General features: G+C 42.7%; 1 protein-coding gene across 1 annotated transcript in view; it reads right to left on the bottom strand.

The window, feature by feature from the left end:
- Positions 1–14,782, bottom strand: part of pcbp4 (poly(rC) binding protein 4) — a 153,460-nt gene extending 138,678 nt beyond the window's left edge. The window contains exon 1 of the mRNA XM_056399217.1: positions 14,640–14,782. The gene's annotated coding sequence lies outside the window, so the exon portion shown is untranslated. The remainder of the gene's footprint in view (positions 1–14,639) is intronic.
- Positions 14,783–18,058: the final 3,276 nt, after the last annotated feature.

Here is an 18,058-nt window from a genome sequence, read left to right as displayed (position 1 = left end):
TCCGAAAACAACAGAGCAGCGTCCTCCGCTCCATTCACTGTCTTGATAATGTTCACACAACTGGGGGAAGTTTGTGAAGCTGCGAGGTCAGAAAAACACACAAACACATGACTGAAGAAAAACAGGGTAGAAATATAGCGATTGGAAAAATGTAGCACGTGAATCTATAGATCAATCTATGGATCAATGAAGATTTTAGCAACATTTGAATCTGAATCTGATGACAGATTGAAACAGATTTGCAGTTTTAGAAAAGGTTAAACTCTGATTAAATAATAAACTTTAAGAGCCTAAAGCTGTGACTTAACGACACCCGAACTACGTGACGTGAGATTGAGACTTCATCTGGAGCTTCCTGATGTTTTTTGTAAATTTGTAATTTTCTGCAAAAAATAATTTCAGCAAAAACACTGAAACAGCTGTAAAAATATGTTTTTTTTTTCAATAACTTTTTGAAATCAAATACTTTTGGAACTGCATCAGGGAACATCCGCTGCGTTTGTGTATTTTTACTGGGAGAAGCCGAAGACAAACTTCCACTGAGGTGAAGTCAATCAACCAATCAATGGAAGCTTCAAACGTTGCTGCCTCTTGTTTCCGTGTGCGTCACCTTAAGTGCGTTGCTCTCGGCACAATATATAGATGACGTGTTTCTTGAATGATCCTCGTCCAATCGCCCGCCGCGAAATCCGAAATCCAGTCCGCACAGGATCCGTAAGAAGATTATTTGTGGTTTTAAGAACCAAAAACCATCTCGATGTAGTTTTACTTCTCCTCTCTGAGGCCTCTCTCTGGAGCTCTAGCAACAGCAACAATGTGAGCCAATCAGAACAGAGGATCTGAGCCTCTCCTGCAAGGTTTGGAAGGTGGGTCCAGGTGGGCGGGGCTTGGTGACTGCTTTGTTGTGACATCACAAAGTTCCAGAAGTTCTGACGGCTGGTTTTAAGGCTCAGTTTCTGAATACAGGCTGTGTGCATTTCTCTGTGGACTGAGGCTTTGATACTTTCACAGTATTAATATAGAAGCTAGACCTGATCTATAATCACATAAAGACATTGAAATCTACCTTTATACAATATGGAACCTTTAAATTTTGGATATCACCACCAAGCCTAACTTGCAGAAGCGCTTTCTAGGTTTAATCATATTCCAAAATGTGAAAATGTGTTCATGATTTTCAACCTTCATGTTGGTTCATATTCATGTAATAGTTTGTGAGCGCAGCTTTGTGTCAGCCGTCTCTACTAAAAAACTAAATTAATATTTCAGTCCGTGGAAATGAAATCGAGGTAGATACGGAGAAATAAAAACAGACCAAAGGGAGGTAAAAAAGATTGACTTGAACAGACATTATAAAGCAGTGTAATAGACATGGACATCTACCTTTAAACAGTATGGGACCTTTAGGAAGAAGAGGTGTTTCTGAAGGATCGTTACAACCATTCTGACCTGAGTACAGTACATTAGAAAAGAGCCATATTTTATGTGTTATTGTTCAACATGTTTTTATTTTATAATAAACATTGAGAAGCTTATGATTCAGTATCTCTAGAGCCCAGAGGATCCAGTCTGTGTCGCTTTATTCAAATGGTGCAGCGATATAAATAAAACAATGAATTTCCTCCAGTCATCCTCCTCCCTGTCACATCTCCACAGTCCAAGCTGACTGCGGGCGAGACAAACCGAGGACAAAAATTGTTGTGAAACGCCGGATTGATCATTTCCGTGCAGCGCGGCCGCTCCACTAACAAACGCATTTTGACATTATTGATGTTCTCTGGGGGGGGGGGGGGGGCTCAGTGACTTGCATTAACTTCAAAAGGCAAAAACAAAAACTGCGAGCTGTCCCCTTCTGTGTTATCGCCCAGTGCTGTTTGACCCAGATCCCATGGCTGTGTGAGCATCTGAGTGGCTGCCTGGTCCTACATTAGATATGAGAAAGCCGTGCTCGTGTTCAACTCGATTACGCGGATGACGGGAGAGCACGGCTGACTTTATAGGCCAAGCAGCAGGGAATCAAGAAACCTCAAGTAAACTGGAGTCCTATTTGATGTTTGCTTACAGAGATAAGGCAAGAGGGAAGAGTGTGTGATTCCTTTAAACAGAAATGTAAATCCACTCCGGTCAACGACTGTTGTGATGGCTCACGCCGCTCGTACCATTTCTGCAAGGATTCACTGCACCGGGATACGTTTTTTCTTGAAAGCGTTTTGGCCGTTTAAGTAACCCAGCTGTAGCGTAGCCAGTACATGGAGGACACTGAGAGCAGCAGCGTCACTTAACATCTTGTTTTGAAGCCCAACAACAAAATTGAGCAACGATTTTCTCCTACAACACGAGAGTATGTGAACGTACCATAAAATAAAGCATCTCAAAAAAACATAAAAGATGACATCAGCTTGCACGTCCAAATGTGAATATGTCTTTTTTTTTTATGCAGTTATTTAGGAAAACAAAAGAGGGATTGCACACAAAAATAGGGTAGGAAAACCGTATTGCATTCCCCACAAAAAGGCGGCGCTGAAGCAGAAGAGAAAACACAAACGGTCTGGGCAAAAATCCCTCTTTACCCCTGCAGTGACAACAAACACACAATCCCTGAAATGGAAATTGCTCTTGCACACGCCTCAATATGCTATAATGCACGAACAAAACATCACTTCAGCGCTATAATATTGTTGAAAACACGGAAAACACTGACTTGTTTGTCTTATAGGGCAGACAGAGGGGGCTCAGGCATAATTTGACACGCTACGCCCTCATCCTCTGCAGGAAGAAATGCCCTTCTCGCTGCAGTTCTGAGCCGCGAGCCGCGAGCTACATAACAAGACTCCCATTTCACAGAGAGCCCCGAGAATCAGGCTACGAGAAACTGTGCTTCAAAAATCGGAAAGTTGCTGATGTGTGCCAAACAGAAGAGATACAGTAAGACGGTGGTTCTCTGTGATATGAAGTGGCGCTGTGAAACAGAACAGAGGACCTTCAAAGAGCTTCACATCTACGAGATAACGCACCCTCTCGTTCTCTGGCTCTGTTTTTCCCTCTCTTTGCGATACACACTCTCATAAACTCTCACTTCTGTTTTCAGCATTAGAAGCACAAAGCACAGCTTCAACTGTTTGCTCCTCCAAATTAAGAGAAGGAAGACGTTGTCTCCGACTGCCAATCACAGCAACGCATTAACAGCTTTTTATCCGATCTTATTGTTCTGGTGTTGTACCGTTGTTTCGGTTATGTTCGGGCCGGGCTCGGGCCGATATGATAATGTTGAATATCGCAATTCGAAATATATCTACTGAGGAATTCTTCTGTCATAGTAGAATATTTTATGTCAAGGTGTGTAAAAAAGTTTTGTGTGTGTACTGCATCGTGATCTGAAGCAACCTGGGAGCCAGATGTGTTGTTGCTTTCTGACAGCATGCAGACTCACACACACACACACACACACACACACACACACACACACACACACACACACACCCTTCTCCTCTTACTGGATTACATCTCGAGCGTCACTCATCATAACCTCCCTCCCTGCTCCTCTGAGACTCTCCCCTCCGCCGTTCACCACGGCGAGTTATTAACCTCCAACCTTCACTATCTGATGGCTCGCCACCGCCATTACTCTCCGGCTCGTTTCCTGTCTCTCTCTCTCACTCTCTCCTCCCCAGGTGTTGCAGTTTTTTTTTTTTCCCGCTCATCTCCCTCTTCCTCTCTCTCTCACACACACACACACACACACACACCAATTCAAGTGATCACTGCTCTTTTTCCTTCAAGCTTTGTCAGTCTTGCTTCCTTTCTTACCGCCATCTGCCCCCCCCCCTTCTCCAGCTTCCTCTAGAGACTTTGACTCCATTAGGATAAGAGGCTCTCTCCCTCTCTCATGGACTTCCTTCAGGCTCTGCAGCTCACAGGTCCAGCTACACACACACATCAGAGGACAGAACTTCCAGTCGCACAAAGTGTATTTTTATGAAGCCGGCTATTGTACGGGGCAGAATGATATTGAGTGTTCGCATCCATTAGTGACCATATATCCAGTCAATACCATCAAAGGTTTCTTTATCACGGCCGAGGCAGGTGCTCCTTCAGCTCAACTCAGAATTGGAACCACTGGAAAAAAAATATCGACAAAAGCTTTTGAGGGAACCCGAAGCTTCAAAAGCTTTTATTACAACTTTTCTTGCACCAGATAAAAATGAGAAAAAAGGGAGGAAAAGAAAGAAATGATGACATGTTTCTCAACTACATCAGGCCGCGGGACACAATTTCAGAACACGTAGTCTATGTAAACACGAGGCAATAAACCAGAAAAAAAAGAAAAGCGACAGGGATGTTTTTTCCACAGGGCAACATCACACACAACAAACAATCATGAGATATTTAGGACTAAGTGCAGACAGTCCTGCACAGCAGGCTGAGCAGCCTCAAGTTGCCAGGCTCTTTGCTTTTCTCTTGTTTTTGTGCAAAAAAAAAAACCAATAACTGCTGGTTCCTCTCGGTTCACTAATGATTTCCACATTATATCCTAATGATGTATAGTAGTTGGTTCTTGGACAATTTCAACAAAAAGACCATTGATACTAGTTATAAGCTGCTGATGTGAAGCAATTAAGGCAACAAAATGCAATTACAGTCCATTAGTTGAGCAACAGAAAATTAATTTGCAACTTGTTTTGATAATCAATGAATCATTTGAGTTATTTTGTTCAAACATCTTCTGGATCGAGCTTCTCTGATGTGAGGACCTTCTGCTGTTCTTTCTTTTATTTCATTGTTAATTGAATATTTTGACGTTTTGGTTCAGTCGTCAGACGTGAAGACGTCACCTTAGTAAAGATTCTGCTCTTACACAAAGAACAGGGAAGTGTTTTCCTGGAAAAATCACCCGGTAATTAACAGCAGCTTATAACTACACTTGTATATTTTTTAATGTAACTTCATTATAAGCTGGTTTTTTTTAGAAGCTAAAATAAATTAGCAGAAGGAAATCTATGCCCTGTGTCTCCATTTTCAAAGCCTCTCATTTAAAAAAAAAATGATATTAGTACTTTCCAGGAATTTTTTGTGGAAATTAAATCTGTTCATTTTCTCAGAAATGATCAGGAAACAGACAATTAAATAAAGCGTTTCTGTGCTCACTTAGATGATTACTAGCAGACGGTAATGACGCAGTTTTCATACACTGTTCCTTTGTGCTGAACGGGAGCATCAACACGCAAACACATTCAACAGCGGCACAAAGTGACAGAACGAGCCGTGTGTTGCACGTGTGCGTCGGTGCGACATGTTTTCCCCAACATGTGTTAGTAACAAAACTCAACACTGTCACTGCCATCCTGCCGCCTCCTGAACTACAAAACCTAAAAAACTAAAACCAGAACTAAAGAAAAAAACCTTAAAGTTGAAATTTTGCAAAAAAAAAAAGAAAAAAAAAAAAGAAAAGATTCTTGGCTGAAGTGGAAAAGTTGATGTATGAATAAAAAACGTGACTAAGTGCAGAGAAAACAGACTGCGAATAAACGATGACGCGCATCTCTTCCAGTGAAGATATGAAAACATCAGATCTGTGTGCAGCGATGACGAGGATCACGTTTCCCACATGAAACAAACAGAAATCGTTTATCGGCTCTTTGCTTGGATTTCAGTGTGGGATCGTGGGATTGTGGGATTGTGGGATTTGTGCATGACCTCACTTATTCCTGCGAATCTAGCTCTTATAATGTGGGAGATTGTGGGAAGGGACCGGACAGAGGCGCCGCATCAGACCGACAAGAAACACTGGAACCCAAAAAGACCTTCTTCAAACAAGTAACACTAACATTAAAAAGCGGTGAAGCAGCACAGAAAGATTCGGGCTGAGATATCTGCCTTTTACAAAACTCTGGATGTTGCTCAAGCCTAATCCTGACCTCAACAATCTCATGCTCATTTCAGAGCTCGGCCCTCCCTTAGAGCAGTTAGAAAGCAGAAGAAAGTCGTCATTAAGTGGAAAGAGATGAAGCAAAAGGAGACAGAGTACAGAAAGAACACAGCATGGAGACGAGACAGAGGAGAGAGAGGCACCAAAACAAAGACAAGGACACTGATGCAGCTCAGAGAGACGACCAATTACAGCCACGTTTCCAGTTCAGAGAATCCCTTATCTGAATCTGAGGTAAGACCAGGACATGGTAAGACCCCCCACCCACAACAACACCACCTCTGCTCAAGCAGCAGAGCCATCACAACAAACCATCAATATTTTCTGTCACTTGTCTTTAATCATCGGTCCACCACACACTCGGTCCACCCGAGCTACTTTAATTAACAAATTGCCTGACAACAAGCCGACTGGCTGTCTAATAAATAATCAGAAGATCACAGCTTGAGAAACCGAGGCTGTGCATGATTTAGACTCGATGTGGATTAATCTGGAGCCAACTCCGTCTCTGAGGAGAACGACTCGCGAAACTCCCCGAAGAGAGCGGCTGTTCAAAGCTGCGTGTGCAGACGTCAACCCAAACAGCTTGATCCAGGAGCCCAATGAACGTGGCAATCAACGAGACGGGCCCCAAATGTGAGGGACCCAGGGAGGGCAGAGGAAGAGAGGGAAGGTACGGGACTGCAGAAACAAAAGACATCCAACAGGAGACCGTTATGAAACAGTGTGAGAGAGAGAGAGAAAGAGAGAGAGAGAAATCCTCTCACTAATTAATAGGTGTCTGAATTTCAATTAATGCTGACCTCGTTTTCAGTGAGGAAGAGAGAAAACAAGAGGGAGAACATGAAGATGATAAAAAAATAAAAAAGTGGGGACAGCTTACGTAAGAGGCGCATTTCGTGGAAAATATTTTGTCTTTCCCCGTCGCTCTGCTGATGTGAACAATGCTTCCATTCTTCAGCGGTGGGCTGGATGTGAGCTCCAGGTCTGGACGCCACTGCTCTCAGAGTTATGTTGTGTTGCATTGTGTTGCACTGACATTATTTCATAGGTTCTTTGTTTGCCTGTGTGTGACGCTGAGCTCTACCACACTCTGTAACAGAGGAGCTTGTGTTGTGTCATGTAGTGTTACACTACACACTGCTGCACAGTAACGCTACCACGGGTAGTTGTGTCATGTTGTGTTACGTTTTCAGCTCTGCTCTCTCTTCTTCTCTGTCACTTTATATTGCATTGTTGTTGTTTTTCTGGTTCGTGCTCATGTCCTACATTTCCCAGAATGCATCTGGGCCCTGAGTGCTTGTTAAGGACCCTGAAAACCTGCTCCAAAGTTGGAACTACTTGAGATATTTCTGTATTTCTTTTCTCTTTGACTTGAATTGGAAGAAATGATGCAGATTCAAAAACACATACCAAAATAAAATAAAAAAATTAAAAAGATACATGAACAAAAACGTGCTGCGAATGAAAAAAGACAACACGACATGCTGCACATCCAGACAACACAACGGAGGAGCTCCAGGTCTCCAGGGGAGCCACACAGTATATACTATAGACTGTATATAAGCTAACGCTAACGCTGTCTGTTTCTCAGTGCCTGTTTGCCTCAGTGTGCTCCTGACAGCAAATCAACAAACAATCCCAAACATAACAACTAAGAAATAAACCACCTGCTGCCCAGCCATTAAAACAGTACCTATACATTCATGGATTAAATATCTAGTGAAAGACAAAGTACAGTAAAATGTCAGGCGCTTTAAAATACAGTAAAATACTCAGTTAAATACAATAAAATCCAGAGCAAAATAAGAATAAAATGGAAGGGTGTATTCGTGGTGTGTTGATATTACCATAAATTGCCATGATGTTACGTTACATTGCACAGTGTTGCAGTTTAACTATTTGATGGTGCAGAGTAGCACACACACACACACACACAGACACACACGCACACACGCACACACACACACACCTCTACTGCCTGTGATCCAGCTGTGTGAATGAAAGTCAATACAGGAGCAGAGACAGTGACCAGGTGAGGTGAGAGAAGAGGGAACCAGTCAACGCCCATGACAGTAATATTTTCTGGCTCCTCACAGGAAAAGTGTCAGAGAGCGCCGCGAAAATCAGCAGCAACAAAGAGAAGTCACAGGAGAGTTTGCCGGGTGCAGACATGAAATGTAAAGTTAAGAGAGAAATGGAATAAAGGGCTGGAAAGCAGGAGTGAAAATGTCAAGCACCCAAACATGAGGCGGTGTTGTCCGATGAGGTCTGTGTTGTCGAAAGCCTCATCGATCAGCGTTTGTTTTCAAAGACAACACCAAACCCTCCCCCCGCCGACACGATCCTGCAGCTTCCTTCATGCGGAGGTTCAATTCCGAGTTTTTTCTTAAAGTATACTCAAGATAGAAATTAAACCATTTCCTCCAGGAACCCCCGCGGTGCCACCAGCCTCATTAAAAATGCCAGCTCAACATCTAAGTTTGTGTCGGGTGTTTGAGTTGCAGTACGTGAGTTTCCGGCACACACAGCAGATAACAGTAGAAACTGAAACTGATGCTGATTATTAAAACGTTAATTTAATTACATATTATGTCTTAAAAGCTACATATCAGCTCCTCACGGCACATTTATCATATATTAAAGGATTCCTCTGCTGACTGGCAGATTGCTTGTATGAAAGTATGAACCTGCAGATAAAATGTGCGTGAAAAGGAACTGAAGAAAACATAGGTGCAAAATCTACACATTGCATCACACTGCATCAATCCCAAAGTAAAAGAAACGTACGTTTTTATGGCAAATTCTGTCTTTATTTTATGACTAAAATCTTTCACATTTTTAATCTGAAGAACATCAGACAATGTTTAACATAAATTTTGCTGTTTGATGTATTGCTCCAGAGGAAACGTCAGAGCTAATTTATACATTATATCTAGAGGTCAGGGCAGACAGCAGAACATCAGTTTCATATTATACTTTCTAAAAAAAAATCTTTGTTAAGGTTATTGTAAAATTATCGCTATGGTTCAATGTCTGAGAATAACTTGTAATAATTAATGTTGATGCATAATTATCAATTTTAATTAAAATCGCTCTCTCACCTTTTCTTTCTATCTCTCACTACACCTGTCAAAACAAAGGCAAAAAATATAACTGAAACGGGTCCAAACCTCTGACTGGAACTATTTCTTGTTTTCTTTCTTTTTGTGGTAATGCACATATATAATATAAAAAAGGCAACATTCAAACACTGATTTGGATGTTGATTACCATGGCAACAGTTGAAGCTTCGAGGCATTCAGGTCGGCCCAATCTGAAACCTGCAGTAACTGATTTTTGTGGCCACTGGATTGCAGTCGAAACAAGTTCTGGACACACAACATCGCATCAGCGTTCATGCGGAGAGGCGTTTGTGTCCAACCTCGTGTTCCCTCTCTCTCTTTTAGCTCTGTGTTTGGTCTCCACCAGCTCCTGAGGGAAAGATCTGGCTCTTCAGCTGCTAAATGCTGCTCTGTGTTCACACTGAGCAGGTAGTGGACAGTGGCCTTTTACAGCTGTTTCTCTGAAAACATCTGCCTGCTGCGGCTAAAAACGACACCGTGAGAGCGGAGAGAGTGAACAAGACATGGAAACAGTTTGAAACTTTGCTGGCCTTGCACATAGTTGCCCTCGCTCTTGTTATCTTTTACATCCATGTCCCCGTTGTCTCTCCATCTCCCCCTCGGGACTTAAGTGGTCTTAATCAGTAGAAATCAATAAAAGAATCACAGCTTTCATCTGGATTCTCCTAGGCCATTTTCTTTTTCTCCCCATGGTACACAGTTTGTCCCTGACATTTCACGCACTCACACATGCAGCAGAATTGACATCACCCAGGTTCATTCACATGTAGCAGATATAAAAGCAGTCGCATTGTTAGCCGCGGGCCCCCGCTGCCATGCATTAAAGGCTATGATCAATATCTGAGTCTTTGATGATCACACTCGGTCGTTTACATCAGCGTTAACACACACACACACACACTCACATAAGTTTACAAGGAGGAGGCTGCTATCTACAATTGGTTACACACACACACACACACACATATACATAAAGTATCATCTACGATAACACACACACACACACACACACACACGATCAGGCATGCTGCATTTCCCAGCTGTAGGGCAGAGAGCTCACTATCATCTTTGAACTCCAAAGTGTTGATGAAAACAGCATAAATTAGCATTAATCCACAAAAACGTGCACGTGTGTTGGTGCACGTTGGTGCATTGTCGTGTGTTGGCCTTTGTGTGAGACTTTATCCATACTGTGTAATCACTGTGAGTAAATGGAGCCGTGTGTGTGTGTGTGTGTGTGTGTGTGTGTGTGTTTATGTGTGTGTGTGTGTACTGGCATGTGTGGTCACGTGCGTTTCTAACAAGCGGTGTCGAGAACCCCTCGACTTTATCCTTATCACAACACCCACTGGTGCATTCCTCGATGCTACAACAACAGGCCATAGGCACTGGACTTTTTTTTTTCCCCCCCTTGCTCACTCGCTGTGCCGCTGTTTGTCTGCCCTATAAATAGGCCATTACTTTGAAATGTAAGTATGCTTCCTTAAATCCCCACCCTTCTCACTCTGAGCTCTCCCCCTCAGACACACACACACACACACACACACACACACAAGCGCCCCTTCCTGTGAGCACAATCAGCCGACCAACCCAACGACACACTAAACTGTCCTTTTTAAAGCTCATCACAGTGTGTGTGTGTGTGTGTGTGTGTCTGTGTGTGTGGGGAGGGGGGGCGCAACATCACTGGGCTGTTTGATGTGGCTTGTTGATATGCAGCTTGTGATGTTTAGTTGGGTGCACATGCTGCACTGAGAGCAAACCTGTGTTTTAATCTAATTGGACCACAGAATAAAGCAAACAGTGCAAGTCACGATGGACACAGAACAAAGTTTCTTCCTCTCAAATTTGTCATAAGAATAGACTGTAAATAAAGATGCATGTAGCCTCTGTGATGTCACCCACAGGTTTCTTGAAGAGCGGTTTTGAAGCTCAGAGTGGGCTTCTTGGCTGTCGCCATCTTGGCAGTGTCTGACTCCGCCCCTACCCAGGGTGATCACTGTCACAAACACACGCTCCCGTTAGCATCGTTAGCAGAGCCAGGCGTCTTGCTCAAAGGCAAACCCAAGGATCTTTTTAATTTGCTGCCTAATTAGCTAGTTAATGAGCTAAGCTAACAAGGGATGGTGAGCTCAGACACTGATACCTGCTAATTAGTGCAAACATAAAAATAAAATTTCACTTACATCAGAAAAACACGACTTCCTCACGTTCTGTGGCTCAATTAACAGCACAATAAGTCATATTATCTGTTATACACCTTTATTTCTGCTGTAAAGTTGGACATTTTAACATGGGAGTCTATGGGGATTGACTTGTTTATGGACCCAGCTTCAAGTGGCCACTTGAAGAACTGCAGCTTTTGACACTTCTGTGTTGGGCCTCATTTTTCAGCCGCTTTTACCATTTTCAGTGCAGAAATAACAACAATTAATTTTTCTGTTGTTTATCTTAAAAAAAAAAAAATCTCCCAGTGTTCTCCCCATGACGTCTCAGCGTGTGTTCTCTATTTCCAATGTCATGCCGCACATGCTGCGCTAAATAAAGAAAAGAAAGAAAGAAAGAAATGAAATTCTTTGAATTCAGGCTTCAAAAAAATCTCCTCAGGAAAAGTTATTGTTATTTTTCAGATTTTTATCAGGAAGGGAAAAAGAAGTTTTACTTTAGTGGTTCTTAGAAGTATTCATGAAATGTTTTTCCTCAATTTAAATTATAAGACTCTGCATTTTTCTTCCCCAGTTCATGTCATGGATTTTCTCAAAAACAGGATTGTAAAAACTTTATATTATACTTTTTTTGTTGACGTTTGGCCGTCCGAACTAAATCATATGTGTATTATCAAGCCAGACTAATCATTTATGTTTCACTGGATTGGGTTGAAATTTGTTCTGAATCATTTACTTCTACAGGTGATTTACAACATCAGGTAACATGTAACTGGGCGACTGGGAGGTCCCAGGTGAGTTGGTATGGAATGACCCTGTTTCAGTGTACATATGGAACCTGTCCTTTTCATGAGCCACTGATTCGTGTTTCCTGTGTCCACTAGAGACCGTGTTTCTGCCTAAAAGCTATCGTTTTCACAGACTATGAAGCGTCGACCACCAGACTCAGTTCATCGCCACACACACGATTGCATCACCGAGGCGCCGCTGAGCAACGGATCGACTCTGGCAACTTTTTCAGCCGTTTCTGTGAAGGCACGATACCAGGATGAGGTACGGTAGATTACTGCTGCACTATCACTTGGAATCCTCCACTAATCCAGCAGGAAAGGGTTTTGGATTTCCTCACCGGAAACTTGCCTCATATTCTCTAAATCTCCAAAAGTCCACCTTCACAAGGTCTCTGCACTGCTGTCATATCAGACAGTAAAACTGCGTCTGACGAGTTTCAATCACAAGTTCACTATAAATCATTTGTAAAGACGAGAAAAAAGGGGGCTTTACTTTTACCTTTTACTTTTGCTGTCACTCAGGAAAAAAGCTGTAAACTACTGTCCAACCCATAAAACCTCTGAATGTCCAACTAAAATAAGAAGATGTTGGTGGAAAAGCCAGATTATATTACAACAGACTGTGTGTCAGATGCTTCAGTCTCAGTCACACACCTGTCCCTGTTTTACCTGCTCCTGTTCGAGGACTCAGTGTGTGACAGTAAGACGGTATGTCAAAGTCAGACCTTTATACTGAAAGGTCATAATATTGCTGCAGTATAGGGTCTTGCACTGTTAGCATTGGCGTTTTGTTCCTACCGTGTAGTTTGAATGAGCCCTGCAGAGTCGCACAACTAGACTGGTGACGTCTGCACAGCTTCCTACGTGAATCATGCCGAGTTCAGTGTGACGTCATTTCTTTCTTGTGTTAGTATTTATTGTTTTAAATGGACAAATTCTCTGACCGCTGGAACATCTTGTTAGAGCCGAGACAGTTTGTCAATCAGTTGATTAGTTAATCAACATGAATTACTGGAAGTAATTTTTCGAGCAAAAACAAGAATGACTGGTTAGAACTTCTTAAACGGGACAAATTGCTGCTTTTCTTTGATTTTTGTGACATTGAATTGAATATTATTCTTCGGACTAAACCGGGGATCTGAAGATGCCTGACTGACATTTTATAGATGAAATGATGAATCCTGAAAAAATGATTAGCTGATTAATTGATGATAAAAAAAACTCATTTTCGGTTGCAGCCCTTTTATTTTATCTTACAGTTTTTACCTCCGCAGGCCTTTGTGTACGTCCAGCCTGAGATCAAACAGTAGCTTTATATTACAGGCTGCACCAGCTGAAAGCTGGGATCTGAACAATGTTGCTGGTTTCTTTATGCAGCTCCAGCGCTTCAATCTGCTTTAGGAGCTGAAATTTGCATAGAGGAGTATTCCCACTAAAATACATCACAGGATTACTCTGCCTCTTTATTGCACAGGATTACTTTCAGCTGAGTATTATAGCCCTCTAGTGAGAACATGAGGCGATCAGACCTTACCAATTACTGAGCCACAGTCTCCCATAAAAGACACCAATACCCCCCACCCCCTCCCCACCCCCCCTTTCACCCTACTCACCCTACACACACACACACACACACATTTAACTGGCAGAAGGTAGACTATAGTTTGAGTGGCTTCTGTCTCCAAAGAGAAGCCTTGGGGAAGATGGAGCCATATGCTACTCAAATTTTTGGAGAGAGAGGGAGGGGGGGGGGGGGGGGGGGGCTCCAGGAGTCCCACCACAAGTGAGATGCAATTTCTGTGTAATTCAATTTGCTATTATAATAATAAAAAAAAGAACTCAGGACAGCCTGTATTTGAGAATGACTGTTTCATTTCGGCCTATCCTCTCTCTCTCTCTCTCTCTCTCTCTCTCTCTCTCTCAATCTCTCTCTCTCTTCCAGCCGTGGAGCACAGTAGAAGTGGGGGGGGGGGTAATCCTGGGACAACATTACAAAATGTAAGGTTTAATGTGCATCATAAGGGAAATGTTCACCCCTGCTGTGCGCTGAGAGAGAGAGAGAGAGAGAGAGAGAGAGAGAGAGAGCACCGCTTTACCTCAGCTCTGACTGACTGACAGCGCTGGCACATTGTTTTTAAACCGCCGGCTAAACGACTCGGGTTGTCGTTATTACCGAGACCGGCAGCGCGCCCGTCGCGCTCGGTCCGTATGATCCGTAAAAAACACAGTCTGTAACCTCAACAACACGGAACAGCACCACGCTGCTCGAGCCGACGCTGCGCCCGCACAGAGAGCTCAGTTCTCTGGAAGTTAAACTCCAGCACTCGCCCTTTCCATCACCCCCCCCCCCCCCCCACCCCCCCTCAGTGACACCGCTGAAATAAAAAACAATCACACTGCCAACAACACAAAAGCTCAACACACTTTTTTTTTTTTATAACAACACAAGTCCGAGAGTCAGTCAGCCCCCGCGGTTCTAACTCCACCGGCGGCACAAACCCCCCTGCGCTGTGTCTGACCGTGCACATGGTCGAGGCAGCGCTGACACACGCACACTCTCCAGCACACACGACCGTGTCTTTTTTAGAAACCCATCAGAGACGATGCGATCGGGAAGCAGAGATTCTCTTACCGTGCAGAGGTGGAACACACGACCGAGGGCGGAAGAAGAAATTATAAATCCTTAGTTGGTGCCCGCATTGTCGGACGAAGAAGAAGAAGAAGAAGAGGAGGAGGAGAAGGAGGAGGATGAGAGGGAGCAGGCTGCTACTGTGAGGGAATAATCCGACTGTCAGTGACAATAAACCGGAGAGGAGGAGGAGGAAGGTGGGGAGGGCGGGGGGGGGGTGGTGGTGGTGGTAGGGGGGGGGGGTGCTACCCCATCCAATTAGAAACAGTGGGATTGATTGTTACAGGAAATAAGGCAGTTAGTGTTCAGAGCTGCTCCAGCCTGTCAGGGTGGGAAACTGTTTGACTGGAGGGCGTTTTCTTTTTTCTTCTTTTTTTTTTCTACCTTTTCTTTTTTTTTTAAACTACAAAAATAATGGAGGACATTTAAAAAAAAAAACTACATGTGAAAATGATTCCTGAATTTAAAGCAGTTCTTATTTAGGGCAGCAGCAGATCCGCTGTTTCTCACGCTGTGTAGATTTTTTTTTTTTTTTTCCGACTATTGCCAAGTCCGCTGTATGAAATGCAGAGATGAGATTTAGTGGAGCCTATTTCCATATTCAAAGCTGGAGCTGCCAGCGTTCACCATCTCTCTCCATCTGCTGCCATCTACAGTGGGTGAGAGGTAATTAAAGAGACGTCAGTTCATTTTAAACCATGACACAGTGGCTTTGTAACAACGTGTATATTTCCTTCTTATATTTAGGGTCTTTTGCTCAATTTTTTTTGTTATATTTTATTTTGACTTTCTAATTTCTAGTTTCTCCTGTTGTAATCCTGTTAAAAACCACGTGAACCACTTTTTAACTTTGTTTTGGAAAGTGCTGTATCAATAAAGTTATTATAAAAAATGTAAGCTATGTCTTTTCCTGATGTCAATAATCATCTAACAGATGAGCCAAGTCCTGTCTGTACTGTTTCATGAGCTGTGCTTGTTCTTTTGAATGTAAATGTAAAACAAATGTAAATGTAAAATGTAAAATATAAATATAAAACCACAGTGAGTGCCAGGTATGTTATACAACTGCAAAAGAAATTAGAAAAGAGAAATTATTTTCTTTTGTGACAGGAAACTTGGGGTGAACGCCAAACATTAAGGGCTGTTTTCCATGGTACCATGTTGTATAAAGGTCTGTGTCCATGTGTAGCGTGATTATAGATCATGTCTAGCTTCTATATTAATACTGTGAAAGTATCAAAGCCTCAGTCCACAGAGAAACACACACAGCCTGTATTCAGAAACTGAGCCTTAAAACCAGCCGTCAGGACTTCTGGAACTTTGTGATGTCACAACAAAGCAGTCTCCGCCCTCAGCCACGCCCAAAGCCCCGCCCACCTGGACCCAGCATCCTACCTTGCAGGATTTAATTCCTCTGAGTGTTTTTACCTGAAATCTGTTATATTTTTATTGGATCACTCAGAAAACAGTCAGCCAATCAGAAGAAAGGCTCAGAGCCTCCTCTCTTCTGATTGGCTCACTGACCTGTTGCTACTGGAGCTCCAGAGAGAAGCCTGAGGGAGGAGATGTAAAACTACACTGAGATGGTTTTTGGATCTTAAAACCACAAATATATCTTCTAATGGATCAACACTTTAAATAAAACACAGGAGAAGTGTAAAATATGAAACCTTTAAATCTCCAGCAATATGAACAGCTGTTAAAATTTTCAGTTTTGTTTTTTTGTTCTAGTCCTTGTTAGAAAGTGCGGGATATTGTGTTTTATGAACACATTTCCATTTAAATGCCACATATGTAACAGGGTTTATCCAGACTGAGCATATAATGTGTAAATGTAGATTTTATTCTGAAATAATTTCCCCGATTTTGTTGTTTGCATTGTAAGAAATGAATCAAAGGAAAGAAAGAAAGAAAAATGAATTTAAAGGCTGAAAAGATATTACATATGGGTTTGTAATTATATTCAATATTTGAATAAGATAGCGCAAAGCTAACGAGGAGCTGTGAACTGTTCCAGCAGCGGAAGCAGAAGCACCAGCCCGAAGGTCAGAGATACAGGGGCCCACCAACCCACTTAGTCCCTCAACAACAAACAATAAAACCTTCAAAATAAACTCAGTCAGCACAGGGGAACTACACAGATGAACGACCTCTTCCTGAACTCCTGACTGACAAAATTGTCTTCTATTAAACAGAAGCTCTTAAAGTGGTCACGAACAACTTGTTTGAGTTTCGCTCAAGGCCGTTTTCGACACAACAGACGCTTCCAGCAGAAACAAAGCCACCAGGCTCTGGAGAGGGAATCAAATCTTGGTCTTCTGGTTTTCTTTAACACCTTCATCATCTGTCCTTGACCCTTATTTCAGCCTTTCCTTTCTCCCTCTCATTGCACTCATATCCTTCAGCTGATGCTGTCAAACACCGGGAGAGAGCAGGTGCAGTGGAAACTCGTTATCATCGTCAAGGATGCTCTGATGGACTTGTAACCATCGACAGCCGGTCACAGTGGGCTGCTCTACAGCTCTCCTCTGGACTGAAACAGGATTCCTTTACTCTGCAGAGTCGTGTTTAAAGCTACATGTTTTCAAGCTGACGTTTGAACTCATTATCATACAAAACGCTTATTTCATGTTTTATTTTTTAAATGAATACACTGCCAAAATAACACCTCACTGTGTGACGAAGCAAAAACACTCCAGAGCCATCACTGCTATGTCCCCATCAACATAATGGGGCTGGTGCATGTGTGTTTGTGCACAGCTATTGTTAACACAGTTATATTAGGAGCAGCCTCCCTGTGTGTGTGTGTGTGTGTGTGTGTGTGTGTGTGGGGGTGAGTGTGAAGAGGAGCAGTGACATATTGAAGAGGCCCTAAAGAGGTAGGAAAGAAATGGCTAAACAGGTGTATGACGACACACACACACACAGGGAGGGAATGTGTTCCTAATATAACTATGTTGACAATAGGTGCAAGGAGATACAGAGGTGAAATGTGTCTGTCTTTGTGTGTGTGAGCTTGTGTCTGCATGTGTTTGAGATAGATAGATAGATAGATAGATACAGAGAGAGAGAGAGAGAGAGAGAGAGAGAGTAAGACACGGGGAAGTCTGTCAGGAGTGTAATATTAGGAAAGACTGCCCCCTACAGCCCAAAGCTGGCAATACTGTATGAAATCATACAAACATGCTGTGCCTTCATATTACGGTTCTTTTAACTGGTTAATGTAAAGTATGTAAAGCTCTTCAGACAGTCAGCACAAGACTGATCACTTTTCATTACTTTGGCAGAAAAATTAATTCACCGACCACATGTTTTTTTCAATTTCATGAATTGTTTTCTGGACCGAACAGCTCCTCCAGCGTCAGCGACCACCCGGGGTTGCAATAACTACTTCCTTACAGTTACCTTTGTTGTCATGGCTA

This window comes from Seriola aureovittata, chromosome 2 (assembly GCF_021018895.1).
Source record: "Seriola aureovittata isolate HTS-2021-v1 ecotype China chromosome 2, ASM2101889v1, whole genome shotgun sequence".
In the NCBI taxonomy this organism is placed as follows: domain Eukaryota; kingdom Metazoa; phylum Chordata; class Actinopteri; order Carangiformes; family Carangidae; genus Seriola; species Seriola aureovittata.
The sequence above is the reverse complement of the archived record's forward strand: the minus strand, read 5'-3'. Positions and strand labels throughout refer to the sequence as shown.